Source organism: Crocodylus porosus, unplaced genomic scaffold, assembly GCF_001723895.1.
Source record: "Crocodylus porosus isolate Cpor-Errol unplaced genomic scaffold, CroPor_comp1, whole genome shotgun sequence".
In the NCBI taxonomy this organism is placed as follows: domain Eukaryota; kingdom Metazoa; phylum Chordata; order Crocodylia; family Crocodylidae; genus Crocodylus; species Crocodylus porosus.
Genome location: NW_017728943.1, coordinates 19,480,965 through 19,493,060, shown reverse-complemented (window position 1 = coordinate 19,493,060; position 12,096 = coordinate 19,480,965). Strand labels below are relative to the sequence as shown.

The 12,096-nt window shown below is 50.4% G+C and overlaps 5 non-coding genes across 5 annotated transcripts; 2 read left to right on the top strand and 3 right to left on the bottom strand.

Moving 5' to 3' along the window:
- Positions 1-3,153: 3,153 nt before the first annotated feature.
- Positions 3,154-3,227, top strand: TRNAT-AGU. The gene has a single exon. It is a non-coding gene; the product is annotated as a tRNA-Thr (tRNA).
- Positions 3,228-5,464: 2,237 nt separating this feature from the next.
- On the bottom strand, positions 5,465-5,536 carry TRNAD-GUC. Its single transcript has one exon. It is a non-coding gene; the product is annotated as a tRNA-Asp (tRNA).
- A 474-nt stretch (positions 5,537-6,010) lies between these two features.
- Positions 6,011-6,082, bottom strand: TRNAH-GUG. Its single transcript has one exon. It is a non-coding gene; the product is annotated as a tRNA-His (tRNA).
- Positions 6,083-7,775: 1,693 nt separating this feature from the next.
- Positions 7,776-7,849, top strand: TRNAI-AAU. The gene has a single exon. It is a non-coding gene; the product is annotated as a tRNA-Ile (tRNA).
- Positions 7,850-8,365: 516 nt separating this feature from the next.
- Positions 8,366-8,447, bottom strand: TRNAS-AGA. The gene has a single exon. It is a non-coding gene; the product is annotated as a tRNA-Ser (tRNA).
- Between the last annotated feature and the right edge of the window lie 3,649 nt (positions 8,448-12,096).

Sequence of the window (12,096 nt, the reverse complement as noted above, 5' to 3'; positions counted from 1 at the left end):
TACTGGTGACTGCTTCACAGCTAAAAAATCCTACTCAGCTCTGGGTCCTTGCCTTACTACAGATCACAAGCAGGAATCCTGGCTTTCTCTGATAAAAAAAAATCCCCAATTTTTGGTTAAAATCTGTATTTCCTAAATCCATACTTCTTCCGTGATTTAAATGAAACACCACTAATATATAGATAATAGCAAACTGCCCATCAAGAATGCCTGTCTGGCCCCATGCCCCTCCTCCCCCACCACTCTGGGTTCAGACCACTCAGGTCTGGTCCTGGTCTATCCCCACCCCGCCACTCTGGGTTCAGTCCTGTTCTGCTCCTCCCCCCCGTCCAGTTTGGCTCAATGCCCCTGCCCCCCCCCCCGCTCTGGGTCTGACAACACTCCTCCCCACCTCCCTGCTGCCGCCAGGTCCAGCCCCACTGTATCCCTTCCCCCACACTACTCCAGGCTCAGCCCCATTCCACCCCCTCCGGGTCCACTTGACCTGTGTTCATGGCCCTCCCTCCCTGACAGGTGTTCTGGAGGGCATCGAGGCCAGGCAGCAGCAGGGGGTACTGCCATTATGATCTGCCTCCCTTTGCCTTCAGGCAGGAGGGAAGCCCTCCTGCTCAAGCGGCTGCTGCATGTTCACTGCCGCCACAAACTTCCCTGGTAGTGGCTCAAACTTGGGCCCACACAGCCAATTGCTGCCCTCCCTCTTGAGCGTTATGAACAGACAAACAGACACACTAAGTCTTTTATTATATTAGAATATATATAGTGGTGTTTTGTTTTAATCATGGAAAAATGTGGATTTGGGGTTACTTTTTTAAATAAAAAATTGGAAACTTTTTTAAATCGGAGAAAACCAGGATCCTTGATCATAAGTTTCCTTTGCCTCTCCATGGAGCAATTTGCGTGCCTGCTAGTCCATCTGTCTGCTATAGGTATACCCCTCAGGAGCTCCTCTCCCTGCAGCATGCACAGCTTGACTCCCCTGCTGGTGCCCAGGGCCCTACTTTTATGTGCCCCAGTGCTCTGCCCTTTCCTGTCCATTGGTATCCCAGCTAAACCTGGGGGTTGCCACTCTGGCTGGTAAGTAGCTTGCTGCACCTGCTGCAGTTTAGCTCAGTTGCCTCCCTTTGGCTTAATAAGCCTAGGCATTCTCGCAGGGTTCATAGTTTCATACTTGGTACGGTCGGAAGGGACCTGAGCAGATCATCAAGCCCAACCCCCTGCCATGGCAGGAAAGAGTACTGGGGTCAAACAACCCCGGCAAGATGTTCATCTAGCCTCCTCTTAAAGACCCCCAGGGTAGGAGCCAGCACCACTTCTCTGGGAAGTTGGGATCTGTTCTGGCGCATGTCCACGAGGGGCCAGTAGGGGAGATTATGCTTGGGGGCAACCAACACAGGTTCATTAGAGGCAGGTCCTGTCAGACCAACCTGGTGGCCTTCTACGACCTGGTCACCAAATCCTTAGATGCAGGGGTTAACAGACCCCAGCCTCTAGGTATGTTTTCTTGTGGGTGGCTGTTGTAGCCATTGACCCCTGTGGGCTGCAAAAGTCCTGCTCTCCCTTTTATAGCAGCTAACAGGGTTGGGGTTCCATGTTTCACCATACAATGAAGATGCAATTCATGTACCAGGTAGATCATGTGAATAAGAGCTCAGAATGCTATGGAAAATATGATTTTCTTGGGTAAAGACTGGATAAATCTTCTGATTATAATTAGTGACCTACATAATTCACAGGGGCTGCCCATCAATTTTGCAGTCTGAGTGCAGTGCCCGTTTCCGTTTTCATGGTGGAGCGCAATGGGCCCCCTCCCCACCTCTGATTAGCTGAAGTGCCCCAAAAGTCCTGTCCTTCCCTGGAGACTGACAGCTGAAAGGTTACTTAGCAGCCATCAGTCAATGTCCAAGGAGCAGCAGACTTCTAGGACCCCTCAGTCAATCAGAGGAGGGGGGGCCTGTCTCACTCGGCCAAGAAAATCTCACTCTCCCTTCCTCCACTCCTTCCTCCCTGACCGCCCCTCCCTGCTTCTGATGCAAAGGCTTCCTGCCTCTGTTTTCAGCTCCCTTCCCACCCTCTTGCCCCAGCTTGCTGGCCATTTTCCAGCTTTTACATGCTCCTCATGCTTTTTGGCGAGGACCAGGCTTTCTCACAGGGGACCTACCCAATTTGCAGCTTCTGCAAAAATCATGAAATCGTGAGTTTGGTGGGTCCCCAATTATAATTTAAAGGCTCATGTTGTGTTATGTGGAGGCTTTTTTTCAAGGCCTGGCTATTAGAAGCAGGGAGACTCTCACCCTGTGAGCAGTATGAAATTTGGAACAGTTGAATTATGAAGGTTCAGGAGCCAAGATATAAATTGTAATCCAAAATTCATGATTTATGTCAGACTCTAGACATTTGGGACCTGACTGGAGATCATATCTCTTGCAAAAAGTGTCATTAAGGCCAATTACCCAAAAGTTGGTGCTGGAAAGGTAGAAGGTCTGAGCCTCGTAACAAGTGGGAAACATAATTTCTGTGATACCCTGACGGAAGTGAGCATCTCTGCAAGGTGGTGCTAATTCACTTACCTCATCTTGGGGTGGGGGGGGTTGGTGGTGGTGAAAGGAGAAGACTTAGAAACCCGTGGGAGGACTGAAAGTGTTTTGTGAGGTGGAGAGCTTCTTGCAAGAAAGTAATTGCCATGACTCAGATTTGAGCCAAGGTTGCTGTAGCCACACTGCAGAGTACGAACCACTATACAATCATGGCTGGTCACTTAGAAGGTAATGCTCAAGCCAGGGTTCTAGCTGTGGAGGCAGGTGGGAGAAGGGGCCTGAACCTCAGTAAGTTCCACCAACAATCAGCACAGGGCTCAACACTGCCCCACAGTCTTTTCCTTTCTTCAGCCTTGAACCCTTTGATTTCACGGACCAGAGTGCCATTCAGTAATGTCTGGAGGCATATTACAGCAGTTACTTGATCCATTCTTTGCTTGCAGCTTCATTACTGACCGTGCAGTGGAATGATAATACTCAGCACAAGTGTCAATTTGATATTCCACAACACAGGAGGAAGCAATAAATACTGAAGGCTTACTGGTAATTTTCTGAAACAATTTTCTGAAGCTCATGATAACTTTTGAATAATGTTTGCAGAAACCATTTAAAAAAACCTGGTGCCATGGCTTAGCTGGTTAAAGCGCCTGTCTAGTAAACAGGAGATCCTGGGTTCAAATCCCAGTGGTGCCTTTAACTTATGCTAAGAGCTTTATAGTCACTGTAGTAACAGTTCTCAACTTTTTTAGACCCAAGGCCCTACTTGGAAAATGCCAGCTCTTAGCTATCAGTCAACAGTGTCAGGGCCACAAGCTTTCCTTCTCTTCCCAGGACATCTACAGGACAAACACTGTCTGCCAATTCAGGCAAAGACCCCTGCCATGTCTGAACCTAACCTCTCTCAGCACCTCCAAAGGAGACCAACAATACCTGCCACCTTCTTCTCAGGGATCGCAGCTCCAGATGAGACAAAGCACAAGGCACTAGCCACTTCATATGTGTGGTTTAATGTTAAGTCTGTTGTTAGAATGTAGCACTTCTTAGCCAGTCCTGAAGACATTAAAGAAGCTCATTGAATAATAACTGATGTCTCAGTGTTAACAGCAAGCCTGGAGAGAAACAAAAGTTCAGGAGAAGTCATTAGCCATGTAAACCTCTCTTCTCCCCAAGAGCAGATCTGAAGCTATGAATGAGACAGCCAAGCTGCTTTAGTTAACTGGAAACATCTGTAACAGTGGTTGTTGCAATCTTCCCCCTCTCTGCCCTTTTGACCTATATCCTCTATTTCTGTAAAGGCAGACCCAGCCAGAAAGGGATGTAGATGAAGAAAAAAAAACCTAGGAAGATATCTCAGTGAAGTTCACGCCAATTTTCCTCAGTTTCCCTCTCTTTTTCCTTCTTCAGAACACCTTTCCTCTTCCCCCCATCAACTCTGGAGTAGCCAACAGCTCTTCTTCTGCCTGTATTTTCCTTCTGGTCTATACAGGGCCTTTTCCTGAGAAAAGCTGAAAGCAGCAAAATGAAGCATCATGGGCAGGTCAAGACAAGTCGTGCAGCATGTGGTGCTGCAAACACATTTGCAGTGCCGCATACAGCACAGTCCGGTGTTCTCCGTGCTGCAAGGGCGCATTGCCGGAGTGTGCACTGCACTGACTGGGGTTTTTTTCATCCCTGGATATCCAGGGGTCAAAAACAACTGCAGAAAAAAAGCTAGAGCAACACGTGCTCAGCCAGCACATTCTGCTGAAAAGCAGAGCTGGGTCACCTGGAGCCATGCTCCACTGACAGCCTGGCTGCACATGCAGAATTGCCATGGCTGCAGCCCCAGAAGACCTCTAGGACCTCAGGTAAGGCTGTTGGGGCCAGCCTTTTCTACGCCACCCAGGGCAACTTGCCACACATCTAAGCACGTGTGGCATGGACATTCCCCAGGGACAAGTAGCAGCAGCGCAAGGTGCACTGCCGCTATTTGTCCCTGGGGAACCAAATGTCCATGCACATCTGGATGGCCCCATATGGGTAAAATACCAGCAACGGCATGGCTGGCGCATTGTTTTAGCTCCTTTGGTTGGGTAAAAACCTCCCAGAAGTGCTGCTTTCTCTGCCAAGGGCTGCCAAGCCTACCAGGGAGTAGGCATATCAACTTGTTTGTGGAGGGCCCAGGCCCTGGTTGGTGAGCAATGTTAACATCTGTGCTGGAGGGGTGGTGGAACACACCTATCAGTGTTAAGACTAAGATTGAGGTTCTGCAGCAGTGTGGGAATTGGGGAACCAAAGACCAGTGCTTTTCTTACCTGAGTATTGGGAGGAGGTGGAAAAACAATAGAGAACAGGTACTACCAGGTAGTTGCAGCTGAGTGGTTAAGACAATGGACTAGAAATTTATTAGGGTTTCCCTGTACTGGTTTAAATCTTGCCAGCTATGCTTAGTTCCTGTTTCTTTTTCAACCCAAGGACTCTGTTGCCTTTTGCCTTCCTTCTTTTAAGCCCACAAAAGAACAGGTCGCTGGAACACAGAGCAGTGCTTTGCCCCACCCACCATGGACTTTTCTGTGAAAACTGGAAGCCTTTCCTCCAGACACCACAGGCACACTAGCCCTGCACTGCCCCCATCCCTGAGCAGAAGCCACTTCCTAGGCAAGGGCAGAGCCAGCATGTCCTTCAGGGCAACTTGCTCAGGCGGTTCTTGGCAGTGATCTACCTCAGAAAACACAGGCAGGGGGAGGGAGGGACGGACAGAAGAAAAGAGCTTGATTCTCCTTCAGTTGCAAGCAAAAGCAGAGACAAAGTGGAGCTGGAGCTCAGGGGTACCAGGACTGCCATGTGGGAGGGGCCAGAGACAGCTCGTGGTGAGCCAGCACCACGTTTCTCCCGTAATGAGCAAGTGCCAGAGCTGATTGTCGGTTGGATGTGTCCAAAAGCAAAGACTCCTCCCCGTCGGGGAATCGAACCCCGGTCTCCCGCGTGACAGGCGGGGATACTCACCACTATACTAACGAGGACAGAGGTAAGGATGATTTTCTTAGTTCCCCGGCTGGCTCTTAACGCTCAGATGTAGGGCCAAGGGTTGTTGAGGTTTAGTATAGGAATGAGCAAAGTAAAATATGGAGATATTTCTTCAGCAACTCCCAGGAAACAGCTGCATGCATCGGGGTATAGGTTGTAGCCATGTTGGTCTAAGGACATAGGCAGACAGGGTTCTTTCGATATCTTTTATTAGACCAACCAACAGAAGAGATCAGAGTGACCCAAAGAATCTTATCTGCATGCATCAGGTATTAGGTGCCCTCCAGTTGAGCCTAGACAGCCCACAGCCCCATCAGTTACTTTGCAGATTGTTATATCTTGGGGGATATCTTGTGTAATCTTAAACATACATTATTAAAAGTTTAGAAGGCAACTTGCAGCCATGAAGACAAGACAGGGAAGCGCAGCCGAGCAAACTTGCCTCGAGACCTTGCAGAGGGAAAAAAACCTGCCGTGACTCGGATTCGAACCGAGGTTGCTGCGGCCACAACGCAGAGTACTAACCACTATACGATCACGGCCACTCGGCTGGGCACGCTGAGCTGCCACCTGTCCCCCCCCTGTCAGCGCATTGGGGCTACTCAGCTCCGACAAGCCAGGTTCAGGCTCCATCTGAGCTGCTACAACTCAAACCTGAGATGGGCAAGAGTGGGACAGAAAGGGCTGAGGCTTCAGCCAGCTGCTCCTGGGGGAACTCTGCCTTCTGCATGACTGTCAGGGGAATAATAATAGGATGTATTTGATTATAATGTATTTAAGGGTGTCACTTAACACCAGGTTAAGGAGAGACGTACACAAGCTAGACATTTCATAGCCTCGGGACGCATCTACACACGACACAATGCACAGAAGACTACTTCTACTGCGAATGAGTGCGGTGGGTAAAACCTGCGCTAATGCGCAGATTTAATCTAATGCACGTTAACATCACTAAAAACTCTTCGTCTACACCAGAGGTTGTCAACCGGGGGTACGCGTACCCCTGAGGGTACTTGGGAAGGCCCCAAGGGGTATGTGGCGGCCATGCAGACAAGCGGGGGTACTTGGGAAGCAGCGCTGCCCCCACCTGTGTTGCTGCCTGTGCGCTGTTGCTACCACCGTGCGCCTGAGTGCTGCCACATCCCTGCATTACTGCTCTGTTGCCGCTGCTTCGCATTCAGATGCCATGGACCCCCTCCACATCCAGAAGGGGGTACCCACCTGGAGCAGTACCCACCAAAAGGGATACTCTCCTTAAAAAAGGCTGAAACCCCCTGATCTACGCTAATGCGCAGTAGTGCCTATTACGGTGCATTTCGTACAGGTCATTATGGGTGCCTATACATGCGCAGACTTGATTACCATGCTCCAGCGTCTCATGTGTCAGCATCTCTGCACTTTAAAATGGTGGCCAACTTTAAAAAAAAACTTCAGAGGTTTGACAAGCTTTAGATAAAGTGCCCTTGTGGCCATTTTGAAGTGTAGGGATGCATTGGAGTGGTTCATGTAGCTGCTTTAATTAAAGGGACCCCCCCCCATTCCCAAAACACATGTATAAATGAGTTATAGGTACTAAAGTGGGTTATCTCCAGGGATCCTGGTTTTCTGTGATTTAAAGGAAAAAAAACCCCAATTTTGGGGTTTTTTTTTAAAGTAACCCCAAATCCACATTTTTCCGATATTAAAATGAAACACCACTACACGTTTATCTGTATATTAGTGGTGTTTCATTTAAATCACAGAAAAAACGTGAATGTGGGGTTACTTTTCTTTAACCGAAATGTGGGTTTGTTTGTTTTTTAAATCACAGAAAACCTGGATCTATCTCACTGAAGCAGAATATCAGGCTTATTCATTCCCGCCGAGTGAGCTGTATAAATTAAAAGACTCTTGAAGAAGAAGCAACCGGGTCCCAAAAAGGAAACAACCAATACCTGGGGTGGCGGGGGTGTATCTACACTGAAATAAGCACAGGGCCGAAGGGTCCTAAAAAAAGCCGGGTCTCGGGGCTCCGCGCGGTGACACGGGCCCCTGCTGCGGGTGTGCAGACACCGGGGCTGTTTTGCTAAGCCGGGCAGGTTTACGGAAGAGATGCGGAATTGTTTCAGCAATCGGGGCTCAAAGCGGAACTGATCTTTTTTATTAGACCAAGAAAAACAATTTGAAGCACTTTCCCTAGTCCCAAGCTGCAAGAAGCACTGGTAAGGGCACCCTGGGAAAGCACTCTAATAGGTGGGCCGGTTAGCTCAGTTGGTTAGAGCGTGGTGCTAATAACGCCAAGGTCGCGGGTTCGATCCCCGTACGGGCCAAAGCCCTGCATTTTATTTCCCCAGTCTCCACATGCAGCAGCGAGGTATTTTTTTCCCTCTGCTCCATGTGCGGCTCAGCGAAGAGCACCGGGGGGAACCGTGGCCAGCGACCCCTGGGCGAAAGAGGGAGGCTGCTTCCCCCCTCACGCCAGCCCCGGGGCAGCCGCCTGCCTCTATGGGTGCTTCCCTGCAAGCCCCGCCCGGCCTGGGGCTGAGCATTGCCGGGGTGGGGGCAGGCTGCTCTGCAGGGAGGGGGCTGCACTATAGGCTTTCTCCAGCCCTGCGAGCAAGGAGAGCGGCCCCTCAGCTCTGAGCACCTCGCCCTCCTGGGGGCCCTGTGGGCTGAGCGGCCTTGGCAGGGTGGGGAGGGCAGGGGCGGGCATGAAGTGAGGGCGTCCACAGCAAGGGAGCAGTGGAGGCCGGGCCGTAGTGGGAGTACCTGTTTTCTTGTGGGCGGCAAGGTGAAGAGGGTTGGAGGTAGCCGCTGGTCCAGGTTGGGGAAAAATGAGGCCTGCACGTAGTCGGCAGGATTCGAACCTGCGCGGGGAGACCCCAATGGATTTCTAGTCCATCGCCTTAACCACTCGGCCACGACTACCTGCATTCGTGCTCCACTTTCCTCCAACTCAGCTTACACTACTCAAGGTTGGTTTGGCTTTCTTTTTTTTTTTTCCTGTTCTTTTCAGCTTCCTGGCTCCAGGCCACATCACAACCTCACCCCCTGCAACAAAAAGAAGACTTGAATGGGCTTGTCCTATCAGCATCCACATGTTGACAGCATTTCATAGAAGCAGGATGTTGGATGCAAGGATCCCGTGCTTTACCTGTGGCAGGGCTGACAGTTCTCTTCTGCAGAGTTTAGATTATGGTTGTATTGGAAGGTTTGGGTAGAATGATACAGGCAGGCGGCTGGATTAGCTCAGTGTTTCTCAACCCATGGATTGTGACCCAAAAGCGGGTCACAAGAATATATGAACGAGTCCCAAACAAACTTTAAAAATGAATTCTGCTTTAAAGAAGAAAAAAGGGGAAAGCCATGGCTTTTCCCTTGCAGCTGGCAGAGCTCCGGTTTGCAAGGGACTGCTTGGGGCCCCTTATGTGCAACACACTGGTGGGGAGTGAGAGGCACTGGGTCAGAACTGGCTATCTAAGTTTACAAATGGGTCCTGGTATTAAAAAAAGGTTGAGAACCATTGGGCTAGACTTCTGGAGGTTCATTCCAGCTCTGTTTGTCTATGAGTCTATGATACAGAGAGGGGGCACTTCTCCCCAAGGACACATCTCTCCTTTTCTGCACCCAAGTGGGTCCATCAACCCACATTGCTTTGTCACTGTGTTGAAAAGGGAGGAAGAAACTACTTTCTGGCAACGTGCTTCAAAAATATCATGGATGTTATGCTTTAAGATGGAATTTGGAAATGAGTTCAGTAGGCAAGTGCAGACAGGATCAAAGCCAAACACCATCAGGAAGAAAGGAGAAATGAGGAAAAAATATCAAGACAAGTACATAAAAGGAACAGCATTGCAAATAAAGCGGGTGCTTTCATGAGGCAAAAAACATGTCAGATATGGATTTAAACTGAGAGTAATTAACCAATCTAGGAGAAATAACAACAACAACAACATGCTACTACATAACAACATCACCATCCTTGCAAAAGGAGATTGGAAGAAACAAAGAAAAATAACTATCACAGTGAAATGGCTGGCTAAAAATAATTCTGGACAATGATAGAAAGGAAGGTGTAGTACACAAAGGACATGCATGCTCATTCACAGAACACTGAATCTTCATCTTCTGGCAAGAGGAGTCTTGGAAGTGGGGCAGATGAATGAGTCCTGTTCCTGATGAGAGGACTGTGAAAGTGGAAGCATGCCTAAAGATGGACCTGAATATGGTGCAAACTGAGTATCATATGGCTTATCAGTGATAGGGCTGTCATGCAGAGGGAGAATGTCAATAGGCAAAGGTGAGTGTGTGGCTTGGTAGGGCCCCAGGACAGAAAAACAAACATTATAGGCATGGAAAGAGACTTAAGCACATGGGCAAAGAGAGGAAAAGGAGCAGAGCACAAAAAAGCCCCATAAGGAGACAGAGAGGGAGACAGTGGGTTGCAAGACTGGGAAAGGAAAGGAGAAGCCCCAACCCAAGGGCCAAACTTTGATTGTGGGCAGGAGGGACCTGACAGATGGGCCGAAATGACACCATATTCCTGGAAAAGATTACCCAAGTAGAACCTAGCTGGTGGTCTCTGCCTTAAGTGGAAACATCCTCTTCAGGAGAGGTGACTGGGCCTGCAGGAAGCCAGAACCTTTCTCTATGTGGGGCCTGTGGCGGGCCAGTAGGAGGCGCTCCTGTGTTGAAATGCCCACCTCCCTGCGCCCGACCACCTTCCAGACTCCGAATGCCTCCCTAGGGGTGCCTTATGCTTGGCCAACCCCTCTACTGGAGCACACTCGCTAGTCTGGGGGTAACGTCACCGCCACCACCCCGAGAAGGGACTGCCTCGGCCCTGTGTCCTCGGGGAAACATAGGCCTAATAGTCTGACGGGTACTCGACCCGGTACAGGCACTTGGGGCACTTCCCCAAGTCAAGGGGGCAAAAAGTAAAGTCTCCCCTAGTCCGCAGACCTAAGGGGTCTCTCTGACGTAATTTAGACCCACCCCTCAATAAGTCTCCCACACCAGTCAAAAAGGAGAACTTTATTGATTAGAGGGGGTAGGGTAAACTAGGGTACAGGGTTGAGCAATTTCTTAGAAATCCTAAAGGGCAAACAGTGTGGCTGTGGTAGCCTTGTGATGACACATCTGTGTTACTGCCAGCTAAATATCTAATCCGATTGAGTAGCTTACTCACAAGCATCTTCCAGAGTTCTTCTGTTCCCATCTGGAGTCTGGGGGTGAGAGAGAGAGCTAGGTCCCGATGGCAAGGCTCCTCTATCTCTCCTGCTTTGCTGCTGCTTCACCTCATGGCCAAAGAGAGAAGAGCGAGCCTCCTCCCGCTCCCAACCTATATAGCCCCTCTGACCTCATTCACCTGGTCCAGTGGAGGTCAGCCCCAGTTGGCTGTCAGCCAACCAATTCGAAATACATCACCTGATACCAGGCAGATTCCAGCTCCCCAGGTAGAAACCCCCCACCCAGGTAATTGATGCAAGTCACCTAGGCAGAGGGAGCAGGTTTCCCCCCTCCCTCAGCAATGCACCCAGTTCAAGTTATCTAAAGAGACCAGCCAGGGTGTGGTCCCCTCCGTGCTCACCCACCCTAATCAAATGGTTGCTGCTCAGAGATTTTAGTCACAGTGTCACAGGGCAGAGATTTTGGGGAGAAACAAGGTGGCTTTCTGCCACAGGGCCAGCATTGGCTTTAGTTATGGCCAAGGTAGACCATGTCTGGATGCGACTGTGGGGGCAGTAGGCCTGTCTGCTTACTAGAATGGAAGCCAGTGGAACTGCCAGACTGTGATTACTCTTCTGTTGGTACGGGCAACATGATATACAGGAAGCAGGAAGCCGTGAGTGAGTGAAGGGATGAGACAACACCTTTGCTTCACATGAGGCAAAAGGTTGGGTTCAAGACACTAGATGTGGCAGGCACTGAGGCACTTGATGTGTGGTGTGTAGGGGAGAGGCAGTCTTGTGGGAAAAAAGGGTGCAATGCTCCCCTCATTAGTACAGTGGAGAGAATCCCCAGCTGTCATGTGAAAAACTGGGGTTTGATGGCCTACTAGGAAAGAAAGGGGCCACTTGGCAGGCTGCAATCATCTATTCTGCTCTGCACTTGGACAACTGGCTATGACAGGAGCCAGTCAGCTTTCTCAGGGACTCCAAAAAAAAATAGATCAGAACTTAGTACTGTGCCGAGGATCCCTGCCTGTCACGTGGGAGATGGGGGTTCAATTCCCTGAAAAAGAGACCGCCGGCCCTTTTCTCAGCCAGCAGTCCGCAAGCCCGTGGACCTTGGTCCAACGGCTGCTCTGGCAGGCTGCTGCCCTTGGTGAGGGCCTCCAAAATAGGTCAGCTCTGCCACAAGATGGCAGGCAGGGAGGCAGGCAACCTGCCGCCTCCGGTCCCCTTCTCCGGCTGGCGTGAAAGACGGCCTGTGCACCGCTTTCGTCCTGGCAGCTGGCCAAGCAAGGCGTGGGAAGAGGTCCCGCGGGCGGCGGGGCCCCAAGGCCTGCTAGGGCTCCAGGCGGGAAGGGGGCTACGAGCGGGTGGCCCCTTGCCGGTGAAGGGGCGGAGCGGCC